Here is a 21,098-nt window from a genome sequence, read left to right as displayed (position 1 = left end):
GAAACAAAAAATATATGCATATTGTGTTAACTTTCCCGTAAAAAGCTCACATGGAGTAGTTATTTTGAATGTAATCTGTATGTGCGATTTTTATGACCCATCAGAGTTCTGCGCACAATGATACTGATTGAAGCCATCTGTGTCAATAAACATGTTTTTGTTAATAATATTAGCGCTGATTTTCAATGATTGAGAAACATTTAGTTTTGTTGGGTCTTTCTAAATGATAAAATAAGCATGGAAAATTGCGGCTGTCTGGTAAGAATAATTTAGAAATGTAACAATAATATTACTACGCATAGGAATGGGTGCGAATGAGATGTACTGAGGTTTATACCTATCTGGTTGGTTACGGGAGGCGTTACTCTACGTCAGTGTTTTAGTGTACCATAAATGTTCTATCGCTATCTACACAATGTAAAACAAAACTGCTATATTCAACTGTAGAAGGTATCGTGCACCATGAGGTGGAAACCTTTATGAATTAACCATTTGCGTGTGGCTGATTGAGAGTTGTATATTATTTTATCACCGTCGTTCCGGTAGAGGAACTTATGACTGGTTGTATCGTTACGTTGTGAGTCGTTGTATTGGAAACATACCCTAGCAGTAGTTCTAGACAAAATAACCTTCTATAATACTGGTATCGGATTTATTATTCGTTAAACCATGTTTGTGCATAATTGAGTGAACCTTTTTTCATGAAATTCGACACTTTTAAGCTGATCAGAAAACAAAAATGGAAGCGGTTTTAGGAACGACCACGCCCTTAACGTTGCAGACAAGATATATCTGTTATTAAAATGAGTAACCAGATAGAAACACTGAATGAAAGAAAAAAGAATATTCCAATGCCCAAATACTCGGCTAGGCTGTAACCTTCAATGTTCCATATTTTCGGCTGGCGTTTGCCGTTAAAATCTCCCCTCCTATACGGGTTGCTGACTTCATTACGTGCCGGTCGCGGTGTGAACGAGAGAGACGATAAAGTATGAATTAGCGAGAGAGAACGAATAACAGAAAGACAACAAAAACCAGTATCAAAATGTATAATGATGGATACGAATAAAGAGTGGAAAAATAACAAGACTGCGTGCCGTAGTAATTCATCATCATCAGTGTGATGACTGGGCGCAATTTTTGATACATGTGTACCAAGCATGGATTTCGTATAACCAAGAGTAGCAAACAACCCAGTGAACTGCTCGGCAGCATGTTTGAGGTATTAAGGCGGATGAAATCAGCACTTAGATGGTCTATCACAGTAACCTGAATTGCCTCTTCTAATTGTCCCGAATACCGTGTATTTAGGATCATGAACTATAGTAACAGAATATATTATGGCGAAGGTTTTGATACTTTACTTGTATGCAAGCACTTCGTTGCTGTCTCTAAGCTTTGACTTATATCAAAGGTTACAATCAGTCTGCAACAAAACAATTATTTTCATCTCAAAATGGCCGAGTGACCAGAGACATATATCATCAAATTTTTGCAGAGTTACAATTATATCGCGATTCATTTACTTTCCTTTTAATATCATGTGGATGTGCAGGCCTTTGTTTGACAAGTAATCTACTCTCTAGTCCTACACAAATGTTGTAAGTCAGCGAGACACGAAACCATGACGACCATATTCTAATCATGTTTTTTTTTGGAGATTTAGATGTAGGGAAATTAAGTAATAACACTAACTCAATAACATCCTTTGATAATTGCGTATGAAGCAGAGGATTCCTCGGTCCCTTGTAAGAGAAAAGTAAGACAATGGTACAAACTATCACCCCGAAATTTTTTTCCATAGTTGATCCATTATAACTACGAAAGGACGATTGTTACAATGGGAAATATTTTCTACTCTCAGGCATAATCTTGACGGTTTTTTGTACGATTTCAGTTTCTTTTTATTTTTATTATTATACTTCCGCTGAACTAGGTTTTAATGCATTCGAGAAAAGGTCCGTAGTCGGTTTTCCGACAAAGCTACGGCCTTCACTTCGTCATTCCAAATGCATCTTTTGATACTACAAACCAATTATTTGCAGTTAGTTGATCGTTAAATATTTTTGTAAAATCCCAAAGGAATTTTCGATTCGACGGCACTTAGGCAGATTCGTTGGGTTGCGTATTTAAGGTACAAATGGTTTCAAGCGATTGTTCAGAAACATTTGTATTTTTGGCGGGATATGATGATGATTTTTCTGGCTTAAACACATATCTTTTTTCGGTATAGAGTTTGAAATAAAAAGAATCAATATTTTTTTAGGCATTCGTTTTGATGTACAGATTGATTAATATCCAAACCACTAGGTTTGAACCATGATTTTGATGAGCAGACCGAAGCCCTTTATTGTCCATTTTTAAGATTTCTTCTATCGTGAACTTTTTGCCAAAATTTTTGTGCAGTTTTTATTAGAACTGAACAATGCGTTTGCGCAATAGTTCTTGTTTCGACGCCATTTTGAACAGGACTGGGCATGCAAAAACGAAACATGCAACAAATATGGCATAAATAGTACAGAGAGCTTACATATACATACTCTTATTCCAAATTTTGAGTTTATTCTTCTTCTGATTCCGAACACGAGACGTAATGACTCGTGCCATTTCTGTTTTTTTGACACAAATTTTGCAGCCAATTGTTAGCGTAAATGATAACTGCGGGGTTAGAGCTACGATTCTACTGACACTGATAGTCTCTCCCAATTTTAGTGAGCCTTTCCTTTTAGTCTTCCATCGTAAAACAACAAGTAAATTGAGCTACTGGAAATTGGAAGGCTTAAGGCTCGAATACGCACACGGCACACGCCTTCCGTTGGAACACTTAACTTCGCCTTGGAGTGAAGAATGCAGTCGCGCGCCGCCTTCTATTGCGCACTTAACTACCTTTCGCGTAGACGCATCGTGCCTTTTACACGACCTTGTGTCGCCTTCTATTGGTGAAGGCGTTGCCAATGCCGTGCTGTATCGTTTTTCGCCTGCTGGTGATTTGAGAAGTATGTTGTTTCATTTTTTCCTCCAACAAACATAAATTGAGAGGCTTGACGACAAGAAGGTGTGCACACGACTGAACTTAAGACGGCGCGATTGCGCCTTCCGCGAAGACGAATGTAAGGTGCTAGAAGCTAGAAGGTACATTGGAAGCTTTCAAGAAGGTACTGACAATTTTCGCAAACAAGGCGTTGTCACGCCGTGTCTGTATTCGGGCCTTTACAATTCTCAGACGCCTTCGTGGTTTTTCAAATGCTAGAAAATAATGAGCGATCAATCGAAATTGTTCCCACATGTAAAAATCTAATTGAATGTTTAGAAAGTACCACCAACGTTTTATCAACGGTAAAAATATTTATATTGTAATAAACAAGCGCGCGGTTCATGCTCAACATAACAAAAAAAAACACAAATATCAATTTAATTCAATAAGAATACACATGTCATTTGTTCCTGCCCTGAGTACGCATCCTGATCAAAAACAATTTAGCGTAATCACAGTACACGGGTAGCTTATTTCACACAGCCGTGACAAGATAATCACCCGGTCTCTGCGAATTCAATTTCAATTTGGTCATTCATTACCTCCACTTAACACGGTAAACATTGCTTCTCGCCATCATTTTCGAGTTTAGCAATGATTTGTTTGTATTACTGGAATGCAGAAAAAAAACATCCGTCCGTCGGAGCTATTATTAGAATGCTATGAAATGAAAGTCCTGTAAATTCGAAACATTACACAAGTTCAACAACCGTTCCAAAACTTCACATTAGCTTCGACCTCGTCTGAGCCCTTCAGCAAGCTGTCACTTCTCATAGGACAAGCCTCAGCATTGTACTCAACTGGATCCGAGCTAATCGGAAGGTACATTTGAAATGAACCCGAGTTCGTTCGTCTGGTTCCCGCTTTGCCACATGGCCAATCGGTCTCGTTACTTGCTTGCAGTAGGGTTAATAAGTTGTCAGTCAAAATTTGCCTGCCACTATTAGTATTGTACCGACCTGAACAACAATGTATACGACCGTGTACAAACAAATTATTGAACATATTTTTTGATACACGCTTCAGCTCGCCCGCTCCCATACCTTGCCACGCGTTGTTGGATGTGCAAGAATATCGGTAATAGTTTCGACATTTTGATTATTTCCCTTTATTTAATCCGCGAGTCAAATTTTCCCATCGTAGCGAGCGTCGGAACACACCGCAAACAAATTGCAACCGGCAATTGCAACAAAGCGAGAGACAGTGTAGAAAAAAGTAGCACGCTATCGCCGACGGGGATACAAGTATACAAGTTTGGCTTACTACGAGTAGAATCAAAATGGAAATTGTATCATTGCCTGTCCACGCCACGCGAGTTCAATATTTTCGATTAAGGTGGCAGCAGCAGGCAGGAAGCAATGATTTGCTGCAGTGATATTGTTTAATGTTTGCTCGTTGCACCGTGTTCACGCGTCCTGCTACTCAGATTGTTTTTTTTTTTCAATTCTATTGTGCACATCGAAACATCATGTTAACAATTTTCCTGAATGTACAAGGTAGGCGGTTGCATCAAACTGACACTGTGTGAAATATTTTAATGATTGCGCCGCTTCCACGTGTGATGGAAACAATTAAACGAAATTGATATAGCACCTAGTATGGTACAAAGGCACAAAAATTGCAACGACTTTTTGGTGAAACGGAGTATTGACATCGTTCCACTCAATTTGCTCGATCCGTTTAGCATTCTGTACCTACACACTTTCATCTGTTATTGAAGAAAGTTCAAAAAGAAGAGATTAGAAACGGACTGGTGAGAACTGGATTGGATTCTAGCACCCTTGTGCGGTGGTTCTATTTATGTCCCATCAAAACAACATGTCAATTCGCAGCCAGATGAGTTACATTGGCCGATTGCTAATTTCAAGTAATTGAATGGACAACCAAGTTGGCATTATGCTTTTGGGTAGGACAATCGGCTAGCTAACAGCTGAACGGTTGACAGCTTCAAGTGAGAAGTCGCGCTGGGTCTAGGGATGAGTGAAGTACTGCTGCAGCTGCCATTTATTTATTCAGTAGGACGCATATGAGCGTGCAAAATTTGTGTTGACTGTTTCGCAGTTTGTACGACGCCGGGAAAAGCTTGTTTCGAATTTTCTCAACAGGTAAATATGATGATAATGTGGTACTCATAGGCAGAGTTATTTTTATTGCTCTCGTTCGATATAAAAACGCCAATTTCACATTTTTGATCAATCTTTTAAACTTGGGATCATACATGTCATATCATAGATAGTGCACCACTTACGTTGTTTTGTATGCGTACTGTATCGACAAGGATTATAAAAAATTCAGCGAAAACATAACACGCAAACTTGAGTTTTACAGAAGCATTAACTTTTCTCCGCGCAAATATCCCTGCTTTTTTTCTTGATAAATTACATGCCATGCTCTAATGGCGAGTACACAATCAACGCGTTCAGTCTGTTGCAGGTAAACGAAGGTATAGTTGAGCATAATATATATTTAATGTTATTTCCATGTTTTAATATTTATCAGATATAATAGTAAAAGATGGCGTTGTTGAGGTTCGTTGCTGAACACGTTCGTTTTCTAGCTTTATAGTTTCCCCTAATCGTGGTACGGCGAATAATCTGATCTACTATATAAACAGTGTGTGTTCGAAAAAAAAGTTCTATCGGAAGATATTCCAGCGTGTGAGTAAGAGCGATCAGAAAATTAATTATAATAAGACATAATTGGGCAGGTCTAAAATGGTACCAGCCTTACATTGGAGGGGTGAAAGTCGTCATTAAGCTAATGTATTATGTTTTAGGAACCTGTATGATAGATTAAGGGATTTTTCTTGGAGTTCTAGTGTTTGTATTTCGGATGGGTCGTCATGTTTTGTACATCGGTTTTGTTGCTCTGGATTAAACTGCAAGCAAACTTGATTGAAAAATCTCAACACGAGTACCTAACCATTAGAACGAACTCATTAGAATTCAACTGCTTGTTATATAAAGCCAAACTATTCACTAACACAAAAGCTAAAAAAATCATGACGATTTCGGAAATTATATAATTTATGAACTATGAACGGGTAAATAGATAAAGAAGTAAAGATACGAAAAGAGTAAACAAAGATACAACAGATTCAGAATAAAACCAACAGCCGTCGCTGGTCAACAGTCGTAAATCTGTCGCTGTAAAACTCTGAGACTTCTTAAACCACCCTGACTGGTGTATAAGCAACAAGCGAGAGACATACCGAGCGTGATTACTAAACCATAAAATAAAAACCACCGCCAACAATAATGATGATATTTATTTATGGTTTGAAATTAACTGTATTTATGTGTCATAAAAGATGATAATATTTGTACGTCTAGGCGAGTTATCAAAAAATCGTTCTGATTCGCAATCACGTAGAAAAGAGAATCATGAAGGATTTTTTTAGTTATTCCTCCGTGGGTAAAATAAGTGCCAAAATGCAAATATCAAGTGTTAGTAACATTATTGGTGAAATAAATGGACTTATTTGGGTATGATGTAGGATAATTAAACTTTTTTGAAGTGGCAGTTTTGTAAATTATCTTGATTAAATGATAATGTATTGTAACCTGAGGATGACGTTGAACAAAACTAGAGTCGATTTGCACATAATTTTTTTGATGCGACAGTATCCAAAGCGATGATGCATGAACTTCGTACTTGTTCAGGAAGAAAAGTTTAATGAACAATCAATTTTGTGCTGTCATTGTCTCGAAAGTGATATTCAGTGTAGTTACGGTAAATATGGATCCAAGTGCTAAATCCCTTAACTATTTCACTTTTCTCACGTATTTACAAGACTTTTTTCGTTTTTAAAGAACGAAGTTTAAAATCTGCAATAAGATCAGGGTTGATGTTTCTTTCGAGCTGTATTCATCGATTGTTTGGTTTCATGAACGGCACATTAACACAAGATAGCCTGAAAATCGCAGCTTTTGAATATCGTGAAAAAGAATATTCTTAGCATGGCACACAACATGTAGTGTAACTCCACCATTATACTATACCTCAAGTTTAAGAGTGAATTAATTGAAAAATGTAGTTATAATTATATATTTTATTATGTATAAATGCATCTATAATCCTTTGAAATATCTAATAATATGAGAAAAACTCCCGCGGCTTTCCAATTGAAACAAATGAAAACCAAGAGCAGGCAAAATGTAGGATCTCTGTGGTTAGATGCATTCGTCTAAAAACTAACCACAGAAGAAACTCTTGCACAGTAGGTTGCATTAATACACACAATCAGGTTACATAGAGTATAAGAATATGCATACAAGTGGAAGACAACACAGCTTATAATACGAAACTCTTTTGTAATGAAACCGTAGAACGAGGCTGATGTGACAAATATGCTCACGTTTTCGCTTTTTAAGTTGTTCGGGTTTCTGTTCGGTACATATAATTTTGCACTTTTTCATGATGCCTTGGCAAAGCTCGCAATTTATCGTCGTTTTGTTGTAGAAATATTAGGTTTCACTGGTTCTAGCTGTACTTCGACATGTAGTTTGATCGTACTATGGAAGAATTTGTGTCCCGACTCCAGTTACAACATTGACTGACTCCGGTTAGATAGCTGTAGTCTACCCTGAGAACACGGGAGCACATTTACACATTTACGCTGTCATTCAGTGTTGCCGTCGGTGCGGATCATATTATTGTACCGTTTTGTGCACCTCCACTGACATTAATTAATTAGAAGTTGAACATATCGATTCGTATACTTGCTAGAGTTTAATTGTTTGTGGTCAGCGATCTAGTTGCAGTTGGAGTTTTTGTGCTGTAACTTCATTCCCCGGAGAGGTTACCATTGTGTTGTTGTGATGAGCTATGAACAGATGTAACGTTTCTTTTGAAGTTAAATTTATCGACTACAATCTAATTGAAGTAAAGTGAACTTCACATATTTTTGGAACCAAATTACAGAAGGTTCACTAATTCAACATTAGGAGTAAACAATATGCATGGAATAGACATAAAAACGGTCACCAAATAAAGTCACTAGCTTTTATTGTTTATAGATTTAACAGATACAAAACATACTAAAAGTATACCGCCCTTCGTCGGAAGAATGAATGCACGCTCACAGATCGATCGGGGCTCTATTCTAGAGTAGGTTCCACTGAATGCTATTAAACTACCTCTACCAAAGAAAGTTATTATTGATAAGCTCCGCGATTACAACGTGTGACAGTAGCAACAGGCGAATCGTAGTAGAGTGAGTGGGTACCCATAATGCTACGAATATCAATAAAGTATGAGTATTAATAACTGTTACACTGCTGCATCAATATGAAATTCGGATTATCAAATGGATACGCACGCTTTGCACACACAGTCGATACAAAATAGTACCTTACTATGCTAGACGTCTGATATACAACAGTTGCAAATTATGATTTCACTTTTGGATACCGGTGTATACTAGTCAAGCCGATTACCTATTATAAGCAATCTTTTCCTGTGCCGCCGCGTTCAGCGAATCAATAGGGTGACTGATGAAAAAAATATATTGGAAAAGCAGTGTTTTTTTAACAGCGAACCTGATTTGTATAAAACCTATAACCACGTCAACGGCAGCGTTCAACGAAACCGGTTTTTGGTTCATATTCAAGATTAAAGTAGCCAGTAAAACCGAATCGAATCAAATCATAAAACAACTTAAAAAGCTTGTTAGCAATGATTCATCATTACATCGTATCGGTTTCTAACGAAAAGATTACCAGTTTTGTGATAGATAATTATCGGAGTTCTGAAGGTTGTGTGAGATGATTTTTCTGTGTTTCCATGCTTGCACTGAAATAATGCAGCTGCAACCGGAGACATTAATCTGCAGCCTTTCTTCCCAACCTGTATCCGTCTCGTGAATGTCGTCGATTCAGTCTGAAGAATTTCAATCTCTCGTCAGGCGACTTTTATGATATAAAGTGAGCTTGTGGAACAAACGGATCAGGCTACTGGTATAATCTACGGGTAGCAGGTAAACTGACAGTTCGAAACTTGGGGCGCCAGGGTTACCAAAAACATCAAACGTCGGCTTCTCGTAGTTACAGTGTATTTCATTTCAATAATAGCTTGGTGGTCTTTGTTGTAAAGATGTGAGGTATAAATTCATGCTGAATATGTGGACAATTATCAAATACTGTTTATGAAATTTGATAGTACTCTAAATACCTTTCAAGTTAGTAGTAATAAACTTTGTTGAAGTTATCCGATGATTGAGGTCGTGCGCTTGTTTGTTCCTGAACTAAAAGTTTAAAAATTTACCAACCCAGAATTGTGAAAGATTGGTAGAAAATAAAACTAATCATTCCTTGAATTTTTTTCCCTGTCTAAAAAAATGACTGTTACAGATTTACTGCCATAAGCCGTTAACAATGCATGAATAGAAAAGTCAAACCTACCGTTCCGGACAAAATCCTTTTGACAAATAGATCCGAGTCGAGTTGAGCAGCTAGATCACATAAGAGCGGAAGGTAACCTTCGAATATTGCAACATTGTCGTTTGTCGATAAAAACCGTACAAAATCAGATTATCTCCAAATGTTGTGTGGGTAAACCTGGACAAGCTTGCCGGGATTGATGAGGGTTGCGTTGCATAAAGGTAGAACCATAGCTTATATGAGTTTCCGTAACTTCCGTTGTAGACAACTGGAGTGCCAAATGCGTTAGAAAGCCAGCAGGAGGACGCTCTTAAAACTTTCAAATTGGGAGCGAAATGTTCACAGCAATGTCCATCCACCCGCATATGCTGTCCAAGTAATGCTGTTTCGCTCCGTCCCAATAATCACATAAGATGATGATGACGATAGTGTTAATAAACACATTAAACCGAAACGGAGGACAATAACAGATTTTCCATAAATAAGCAATAAAATTGTACGGCGATGAGTGCGCCATGTGTGAGTGGAAGATAAAAATCAACAAAAGGATGATGATAATGACTGAGCCCGCCCCTGCTGCTCGGCGTGCAGGGATTTGCGGGCCCTGGTCTGCTATGTTCGAGAGAAATCGCAAAGATCTAGATCTGACAGTTCACGCTTTGTGAGTTTATCATCACGCAACATACTGACTGATGCGGAAGATGAGTTGCCCTTCCATGAGATGTGATATTCGAACGTACGAGGACGTCGGCAACGATGACAATAAAAACGTTTCATTTTTATTCCGAACTCGTATAAAAATGGTATCTCAAATATACAATGTGTTACCCTCTTCTGTTGGCATTAGAGCTGAATGTTCATCCTACTTTCCTCACCACCTCGATCAGAAAGGACATAGCGCATAAATTTATGTATCGTAAAGTGTAATATTTTATTAATATAAATATTTACACTGGAAATGAAATAAACAGGATAGAACAGGAGAAAAAAGGCAGAAACGACACCGAGCTATAAGCTCTGGTTCTCTCCCCGTCATTTAGTGTAAATAGTACATTAAATCATAATAAATGATCAAGCATTAGAAGGTATTCCGATGAGACCTGATTTCGTCCTTCATTTCGCCATCTCGTTTTGTCTCTGGGCTATTTTCCTTTGGCGTCTCACTAGCACGGCATGAAACAGTTGAGTATTATGTTAGGTGTTACAGCGCATCATGGTTTTCGAGTCGTGAAATTGGATTTGAATCCTGGTGTACGGAGGGACCGAGAAAAAAAGACTATGCTGTGACGGGTCGTGTTGGGACACACGTAAAGTTATATAAATGATGAGTGAGCGAGCGCTTTGATCCAAGCTGTGTTTATGTTTGCACTACGGATCAACTATCATCACACAGGCACCAGAAGTTATTTAGTTTTAAAACCAATACTTGTCACTACGTGAGCTGGTTTTCAACTCGCCTGGCAAAAATATAACTGCAAAATCTGCATTATACAATTTTAATTACAATCAGAAAATTCTAAACACTTAAAAAGGACAACAAATGTATGTTGCCCATGTAGGTAAACCCAACGAGAAATATTCGCCTTTCTATCGACACTTTATGGAAACCGTTGACACCAGCGTATATGACCTTCCTCAACATATATTTATACGTATTTATACAAACACAAATGCATGATGCGAAATGCCTCTTTCCGCAACTATTTGTTTAGGAAGTGACGTGTGTTATTTTCACATTTATTTCTTTCATCTGTTTACTCAAAATGCAGCGAATATCAATAAAAGAAGAAGGTGAAACATAAATGTACCCGAAGATAGATAGTTGCGGTTCTTTGCTTTTATTGATATTCCACCCTCCTCGATTTGTTGTGGCTTTCTCTGTTTGGACAAGCGACCCTGTGGTCTTGATGTGAATGTTTCCCGAAAACGAATATCCTTCTTGCCATTATTAATACAGCCGGCGACAATGTTCTCGGGATTTTTAATGTGATTATAATTCATTGCGTACCGAAAATGACACAACAAACTTAATTTATAGTCTCCTGTTCTTCCTGTAGCAAAGCGCATTATTCTATAAATATTAATACCTATTTCCGGTATGATGTCGCAGTCTCGAACAAACGGATTGCAAAAAAGTCGTCTGACCATGTGCGACGATGACCTTCGAATACCGCTATGGTTAAGGTCACAAAAGCTGACACTCGGGAACTTCACAAACGTTTTGATCAAACCAACAACAGAAATCCGCAATGCCTTGTTGTTGCCCTCATATAATGCTATTTTTATGAGGGACAACAATTGTATTTTATAGTAACTTTCAAATGTTTTCGTTTTTTTTTCTACCATTTTAAAAACTCAAAACTGACAAAAAGTAATAAAACCCAAAACATGCACAATAAATTATGCCGTCCAGGTTGATTGCTCGGACCGTGGGTTAGTGAAACGAACGGAGGCCAAATTTTCGGAGTAACATTTGACCTTTTTGCATTTATAAAAGTGTGATAAGTGGTGAGCTAGCTGAGATGACACCGGCAAGCGTATTAACAGAAGGAGACAGTTAAATATACTGCCGTCGATTTCACCTTTACAATTAAAAAAAGTGAGAATGTTCAGTCCGTTTCCGTTTGTTTTTTGATTACACTTTTATTTCCTTTCACTACTGGAACATCTGCAGGCGAAAAATTGTCGATTGTTTTTCACTAACTGGTTTTAAGTAATGAAAGAGACATGATTGAAAAATATAATGCTGCCGAACACATAAGAATGTTCCTGAAGCACTCGGCATACTTACACGCCTAGGAAGATGCGCATCGTGATCCCTTAGTATCGAATTTTTATGTTTTTTGCATGTATGGATTCTTCACTGCGACTAGAAACATTGATCTTTTGTGATATTGCCTGGGTGTTTGCTGTATTCCGCACTTTTATCATTAGCAATATCACTATCGAAATTAAGTGAAATTATTATTATAATTCGTGCTTGTGTGTATGCTTTTTCACTCTTCCCTTTTGCGCTTACCACTCGCTGCCTCCGGCCAATATTATCCCCAATTTGAATTCCCTGGAGATGTCTCAATTAAATATCTCTCTGGTCAGTTTAATTGTAAGTTACTAAGCAAGTATTCAACGTGAAGGGATAATTAGTGTGGATTCAACCCCATGATCATCCGGTTGTCAAAGTAGACTCTCTAAACTTGCGGCTGTGAAGATCCCTAAGTGCGGTTATGAAAACTGTTGTCTGAACTAGTAAATTGCAATCATATATTACTCAAAATATGACCTTAGAATACGCGCGTATTATTTAAAAAGTTGTAAAAGATGATATGATAGTCGAGTCTATTGTTACTTTAAGGCCATTTTGATTTTTTTTGCACTGCTATGTATAATGTTATCTCTAGTGTACATCTAATTGCTCCCGCGTCGTTAATGTTTTTACTACTCAATTTTAGAACTTGCTTTCGCTGGTTTTGCATAATTACGAGCTATATAGCGGTAAATATTTCTGCGAGAGGACAGCCCTATACCATACACCTGCCTGTTAGTTCTAATTGCAGTTAGCACGGATGATCATATGAAATTTTTGCACAGTCAAGTTGCATTCAAATTGCCAATAATTGAATATCTACCATGTCGATGCGACTGGGTCGGAAACAGAGGAAAAATATTATCCAGTCGCAAAACATAACCAGATGGATTGACCAGACAATTGGGTCTGTAGGTTTACGTAGTCGTAGTCGGACACGCAACATGCAAAGCATCGTTTTATTTTTTTTTTCTGGAGCGTGAGCGAGGCAATTCGTGCACTTCTGCAATGCTCAAGGGAAAACACGATGTAACGTCGTTGAAAAGATGTTTACTCGATGATTTGATGGACTAAATATACGAGATGACATTTAAACATATTTTAATTATTATAATTTTTAAATTTCAATGTGCGGGAACTGCATTTAAGTAACACTTTTATTTATTACCAGTTGCTGGTGTCATAAAAGACTGTGGGGACTACTACTTATTGCAACCGGTGTCAGTTTAGTAGCTAATTATGAAGAAAATAACTGAATTTGGTTTCCAATCAAACCTTTTTTTTCATGTAAGTTTTAAAAAATCTATGAGTTTTCAAAGAAAATTCAAACTTTTCTAAAGAAATAATAATACAATGAAAACACGAATCATCGAGTTTGTCCACATATTATTGATATATAATACTTCAAAGTGCTGACAACATTCGAAATAAAAGAAACTATTAAGATCTATTAAAGATTGACTAGCTATATTACTTTCATCGTCTAGAAATGGGCTCAACCTTTGGCTGTGTATTTATACTAGCATCCCTGTACAGACCACAACCCACTGTTGCGACACGGTCCCCAGGGAATCGTAGAGGCGCACGAATAGTCAAAGGCAACATAACGAATTGCATCAAGGTTTTCCATTGACACGTTCACAAGAACCACGTCGAAACATCCGACGGCGGTTCAAAATTATCAAAATGCATGGGAAAGGCTGAACATTTCAAACTCTACCAGTGCCGCAATGATTGATCACTGTGGTGAAACATAGAACAACATTACGAGGCAGTTTTCTCTCACACCTATTTTTAAATATTTATTTGGTGAATTCTTATTGCAAAATGCTCATCTGAACCAAAATAATGTACTGTGATTTAAAATGGCTCCACAAATAAAAGCAAACCATTTAATATTGAAGATACCAAATTCTAATTCTTAAGGTTAAATTTTAGTATTATATTACTGCTTGAAACGAAACAATTTAATTTAATTTTTTTTATTTCCGAATATTGGCCTTAATAAAACAACAGTCATCTAACGATGCAGTGCCGCTATTTTCTGTTTTATTTTTTCAAGTGCGGAAAAACTAATAATGTATCATGGGTAGACTTAAACTGTGAAAACACATTAGTATAAATCGTCGACCATGAATGCATTGTCTGCTAATACGAACACACGTACGCGCACAAAAAACTACGGCGATCTTGAGCGGAGTTAAGTGGCAAATCGTACAAGTTTATTGATGTAAATTATAATTCAATTATGTAAGCCTAACTTGAAGTGTAGTATAACGAGCTATGCGAAAGAAAAACCACCCGAGTTATGGTTGTATATACTTCCAAAACAAAACGACTGATGGCGTGTAATTGATTTTGCTTATTTTTACGCGCTAAGTACTCGTTGAAACAAAATTCCACCATTGGCTGCTATGGTACACAGTCCAACTGGTGGTGGCAGAAATATTGATCCGAACATGTGCCTCAACGGTGGCTGACCTGCGCCAGTATGAAAAACCTGTTTTGAAAGTGAGAAGACGATTACAAAAAGGTGTGCACATCAGAGCAATCACACTGTTTGTCTCGCAGTGCAGACTGTAACAATAATTTTATAAGCATATTTTATTCCGTGTTCCTATGCCACCTGGAACACGATTTCCACTGTAGAGTAAAAAGTGGATCCTCAGGTACACCGGTACGTGTCTTCCAACCGATAAATGGAGATGAATGAAGTATTTCAATTTGCGTTGGAGATTGAAAATAATACTTCCGAGTAGTTAATTTAAATAAAGAAATATGGAGAAAATTCAACTAAATGCCCACTTTGTCTCGGAATATCAATAACTAATTTCTAAAAGATTCTGATGGACCTGAAGGCTTATGCTATGTCGAAAAGATATTGTTATTAGAACAAAAGAACGTGAGTGTCAAACCTGTCGATGAAAGTGCGAACATAGATGCAAAGGATGAAAGGACAGCTTCGCAGCTGGCTGAAGTTCGAGCCCTAGTAAATAATTATGTTGTTATAATTTGTACAAGTTTTAATTTGTCACAGATTGGGCGAGAAGTATAACATAATTACGATTAAACTAACTTTAATTAAAATTGTTATTATAACACGCAAAAGTTGGATGGTGCGAAACCAGTACAAAATTGTGCGTTTTTAGCGCAATTGTTGATGTAATTCGGAACCAGTACAATGATTGCGTGTTGGGCATAACGCAATTAATGCTTTAGCGTTTTTCCAATGTATTTGGCAGCTCCAAACTACTACACCTAAACAGTTTCAACTGGTATCAAGCAGCATTGCAAAGCGAGCGAGAAGCAAAACCATTCTCCTCCTTTCTGCTTGTGGACGAGACATATGCTACGCTTTTCAAGTCTTTTGCACACACGCTTTCGAGATACTTTTTCTTCTTCATGCATTCCTCTGAATAGCAGCAAGCACGCTCCGACAGTTTGAGTGAGACTAACAACACTATGGTATCAAGTATGTACAGCACGGGTGTCTCGCTCATTTCGTGAAGCAACGAAATATCGCCTTGCGCGTCGCAATCCGAACCGAAAGAGAAGCGAAAGAGCAACCTGCAAATTGTATGTGATGTGTCTAGTCTAGTCACTAATACACTCGACGTGAGAAATAAAGTGTCGGTATATGATACATATTCTGATTTCATTCTATGTCAATGTATTCGCAGTACAACTGTTGCGTTATGCGTTTCACACATTTATTGTGCGATTTCTGTGCAACATTTGTGCGAATCGGGAAGACACAATGATTGTACAAGACTTCAACTTTTGGGGAATGCTTCTGCAGCATTATTGTTACTAATAGTGACCGCATTTATCAATAAATGTGGTGTTTGTTATACTTCTGAGTATTCTAATCTGAATAATTCTGCTAATATTTTGAACAAAAAAATGATATTAAATGTCAATACAGGTCCGACTCGATTATCCGGAGACTCGATTATCCGGAAACTCGATTATCCGTAATTCGATTATCCGGAACTTTAGACTCGATTATCCGGAATTTTATTTTTTTGGTGTCCGTTTTCAATTTTAATTCCGAAATGTTGTCGTTACCATCCCTTCTGGCATATTTGTTACCATTTAAGTCACTTCCGGCGTGTTTAGGATATGTTCGAATTAGGTGAAAATAATCAATGTCCAATTTATTTTTTTAGCTTCTCTCATACAAGTAAATAAAGAAATAAAAAAAAATTATTTTATGTCCGTTAATCGCAAAATTTCAGTATTTTTATCCGGAAAACTCGATTATCCGGAATAAAATTTTTTTTGATGTTCCGGATAATCGAGTCCGACCTGTATAGTTCAATATGCTCAAAAGTCAAATAATGTCATATAAATATTTCAATATTTTTGAGAATTCATCAAAATTTGCCATATGTAATTGCGAGGAAAATTGCTACTGGAATATCGGAATCAGTTTACAACAACTGGGTCAACAACTAAATTTTACAACAATTAGGTTACTGACACTTATTCAAAAACTTGAAAACTTATTGTAAATTATGTCTTGTCGATTCCCGGATCGGTTTGGAAAAATCTCGATGAATTTAAAACATAAAACTATATGAATTCATTCAACTATAAGAAGTAAACTCACCTCCCCCTTACTATCCCGTTACATAACATGTCATCAAGCATGATTGTCTACGACTAACTTAAAAGCTACCCGTGTACGAACCATTGCCACACTCTCTGTTTATTTCTTTTTAAACAATAAAAATTTCCTGAACAAGCACATAAAACGAAGACTGAAGCTGAAAAGATTAATCAGGCACAAAATTGGTGTCGATGGTGGTGGCGTTGATCCAATTGGCGTGTTCAGTGCGAGCGCCGGGGGGGGGGGGGGGGGCTTTGAAAATCAACCAGTGCAATCAAAACTACAAATTCTAAATATCATTAATCGATCTGGATAAGAACCCACGGTTGATACAGAGGTGACATGTAGAGTTTTTTTCTACTTCTGTATACAAATATTGCATTATTCGATTGTACCTCACTTTTATGCAATCTTATTACGCTAATGACAAGAGGTTACCCGTTCCAGAGTGCAAAAGACCTGGCGGCTTTCTTTCACCACATTTGTTAGGTCATCAATTACGAAACGATTGGGAAAGCGATCGGGAAGCAGAAGGAGTCAGAAATTAAAAACCAATCCGCATATTCAATCCGGACTGCGAGGATGACGATTCCTGCTCTGTAGCAGAGTCACAACGCAGCATCGCCCACTCAGATCAACGCGCGCGCCGCTGCCGCCGTCGAAGTTTGCCGCGCCGACTCCGATTACAACGTTAGATTGGAGATTATCATAAATTATCCGATGTTTTACGCTGCGGCTTGGATTTCTTCATTTACCGTTGCCTGTTCTCGATGGACGAGAAGCTGCTTATCGGTCGGTAGCAGCCGAGTCCTAAAAGCTTCGAACACTCATTCACTACACGCTATCTACACGTTTCATGTTTGTATGTACCAGTGTTTCACCTAGTAAACCAATAAACAATGAGCCATTTTTCCTACTCGTACTCGCTTTATGTACTCGTCACACTATTTTCGCAGCGCTCGCGCCAGTCACGCCATGCCATTTCCTAATGAAATTTATTACTTTACATTGTTCAGTTGTAACATTTTAATAGAATTAAAAATAAGTGTTAATTAATCCCCAGTACAATTCCAACAAGCAGATATTTTTTACATTTTATTTTATCTTCGTTCTGGTGTTGTCATGCGAGACTGGTTTACAACTTATTCAAAATAGGTATGGAAGGTAAAAAATCATAAAATATGGTCTGTCTGGAATCACGTTTTGCACAACAAAAAAAGAAGCTCAAAGTGCTAGAGTTTATTTCCATTCAAGGTTTGGTTTCGACTCTCACTACCTAGCCGTCTAATTATCCGTTTAATACTTCATCAGTAACTGTGGAAGGTAGACCTATATATACATATACACACCCGTTGTTCGCGTTGACAGCACGTAAAATCATCAATCTAATTTAATAACACCAGCGTCGTCGGGAAACAATCTATACTTCCAGAAAGGTGACCAAATTACCCGTCCGAACAAACGTCACACACTACTCAGAACTGTGCCGAAAGAGCAAGCAAAGCCACCTTCGGCACAGGCCATACTTTCGAGTCGGCGACCTCAAAACAAAGGTGTAAACTGGAGGAAACCATCTGTTTTCAGTTTATGTTTCGCATGGATGAAACGCGCCGGAGATAGATTGGGACAAAGAACTGGAAAACATATAACCACACACACAAAAAACGCAACATAAATAGCTGACATTTTTGACCGTTCAAAATACTTTTCAACCGCGCTTTCTGGTAGGGTAGTAACAATTCCACCGACATCATCTGTCCTTCTCTCAGACTGATAGTCTGTTAGTCTAATCTTGATCTCACACGTTCAAAACAAGGTGTTACGGAGTCAGTCCACTGAAAGCTAAAAGAGCCGAATTGGAAACAACTTCCATGAGACCGCCTGCTGGTGAACAGAGCGCGCCAAGAGTTATGAACCCGGTTTAGACAATCAATTTGAAAAATTTGGATCACCTTTCATCGCCTACTGTAACTGGATGTGTATTAAATCGAACGTGGATAATTTTCTCGTGCAAATCAATGACTAAAGTCCGCTGTCGACTTATTATTGCACATTTCGTGCTTTACTGTTCCAGAAATATAATCAAGAATTCAGACGATACGTCACCCCAAGTAGCGAATAAAGTGGATGGAATAAATACACACTCGAAATTAAACGTGTTAGAAACGCATCTAATAGGCACTAATAAGGTGAACAGTTTGGAATTCTTAAATTTTACTTGGTCGACTAGCATACTAAGCTGATCACTGTGTCCATGCCTCGACTGATTGTCATCCAGAATTTTTGTATATCAGGTGTCCAACCGAAGCATGAAGAGCAGATATGTAAGTGTGAGTATATATTTTTTTCTTTACTTTCAGCCTATCCCATTCTTGGTTGTTTTTGTAGCTTGTTTTGTGATCGTGAAGTATGCTCAAAGAATTCAAATTAGCGAATAATTTACTCGTAAAAGCAATGCTTATTTCGCACAATGCCGCGGAAGTCACCAAACGGGAACGGACTCCTAACTGGTAGGTACCCAAGAAACGGTGAGAAACATATTTAACAGCTACCAATTGATTTCCATCAATGTGCGATTAATGTTTCTTGCAGTGTAACAAGCAAAGAAAACAGACAAATAACGAAGAATTATTTTTGCTTTAGTCGTCTGTAAACAGCCTAGTTTTCCGCTACAGAAATTAATATAGCGTGCATTACAGCAAAAATTCAAAAATGATTTATTTCGTCGTTATGCATCCGCATAAAACGATGAGGGTTGATTCAATCGGATTAGATTTTCAATTCGCAAAGAATTTCAATTCGCGATTCTCTCATCGTATCCGGAAATGTTGAGCGTTTGACGGAATATGTATTATTAATTTGTAATGGTCGAATAAATTATTACTCCGAAGCTTTATAATGACATCTTCATTATTCCCACTTTTCTTGGAAACTCTTGGTCGACAGTCTTGTATTCGTCTTTCAAAAAGTTCTATCTGAAAAAGCTGCCCATTGAGTAAAAACAACAGTTGTCAACAGCACATGAAATGGCAGAAATAGTTATGTTGCCTGCTTCTACAAGCACGCTCCAAATATACCGCCTAGTCAAAACTGACACTGACTGTTTGTCATTCTGAAAGGATGTTTGGTCTAGTCATGCATCGTCCAGTTTTGAAAGCAACTATATGTTACCCAAAACTCTACCGGCAGTTTTTTTTTCAATCGAAAACGAATAACATGCGACCAAACATGGCAAAAGAACGTACCATGCGTTGAGTTTCGCTTCGTGTGCATAATTGTGCTGTCTTTTCGTAGTTGTTTCTTTTTTGTGGCATGTTGCTGGTAGGTTATATTTTATTAACAACTCTAATTTTCAACCAACACCAATCGGTCGTTTTCTGCTGCATTTGGCACTTTTTCCATTCATACAACAGAGTTCATTCAAACATTGGAAACACATATTGGTAGGCCGGAAAATATTTGGCAATTTATCGTAATTTATGAGCAATCAATTTTTTCACTGTCCATATTTGTCCAAGGCTTGTAGCTTGGTATACCTGTCTTTGGCTGTAACTGACCCTGTTGTTACCGCGACCATGTGTTCCAAAAATCGACATTCAGCAGAACGTGCTCTATGTTTCGGAACATGCTATTTTGGTGGTACAACTGGAACTTTGTATGTACATAAATTTGTTGAGCAACTGAAAGCTGTTTTCTATGGGATGTTTATAACTTCGATATCCGGTGGACGGAAATACGTGTATGCGCCTCCAGGTACAAAGTGGAACGGAAATGGGTCAAAGAGTTGCACTGTTGCCATTACATTTGACAAGGTAACATTTTCTTACGAAAATCGACCTTGCAACTTTGTGACTGTGGTACCGAGCGCCATATGCTTTACGTTTGTTTATATTTATGTACATATCATTGTCACTTGTTAAAATAGTCATAGGGATTCTAAGTTGTTCTAGTAAATTGTGATTTATTTATTTTGTCGGGTGCTTGGTAACCTTCTCTGGTTTTCTATATACACATTACATTACATCTCCTAATCAAGCGAGGCCTATTTCATTGCACGAGTGTGTTGTACTAATTGAAAATTTTGCATCTAGACTTTAACTATAATACGCAACAATCGTCAAATTTGCAGCAATTACTTTTTTTCTCATTTTCGCTATCTCCAACATTTATTCAATCGTTGAGGAAAAAAATGTTTTTTTTTTTCTGCAAGCTTCAACGCACCAGATCACATTACCATTTTCCAATAATTGATGAATGCGTGTGCACAGA

The 21,098-nt window shown here is 37.7% G+C and overlaps 1 protein-coding gene and 1 long non-coding RNA gene across 2 annotated transcripts in view; one reads left to right on the top strand and one right to left on the bottom strand.

Annotated features, from left to right (window-relative positions):
* The window catches only part of LOC129723500 (homeobox protein araucan), a 75,984-nt gene that overhangs the window by 34,568 nt on the left and 20,318 nt on the right, over nt 1-21,098 (bottom strand). The window lies entirely within an intron of this gene.
* LOC129723501 (uncharacterized) lies at nt 19,091-19,587 on the top strand. Its single transcript, XR_008727767.1, has 3 exons — nt 19,091-19,159; nt 19,218-19,339; nt 19,422-19,587. It is a non-coding gene; the product is annotated as an uncharacterized LOC129723501 (long non-coding RNA).

The sequence above is a fragment of the Wyeomyia smithii genome, chromosome 2 (assembly GCF_029784165.1).
Source record: "Wyeomyia smithii strain HCP4-BCI-WySm-NY-G18 chromosome 2, ASM2978416v1, whole genome shotgun sequence".
In the NCBI taxonomy this organism is placed as follows: domain Eukaryota; kingdom Metazoa; phylum Arthropoda; class Insecta; order Diptera; family Culicidae; genus Wyeomyia; species Wyeomyia smithii.
This window is presented reverse-complemented; position numbering and strand designations above follow the sequence as displayed.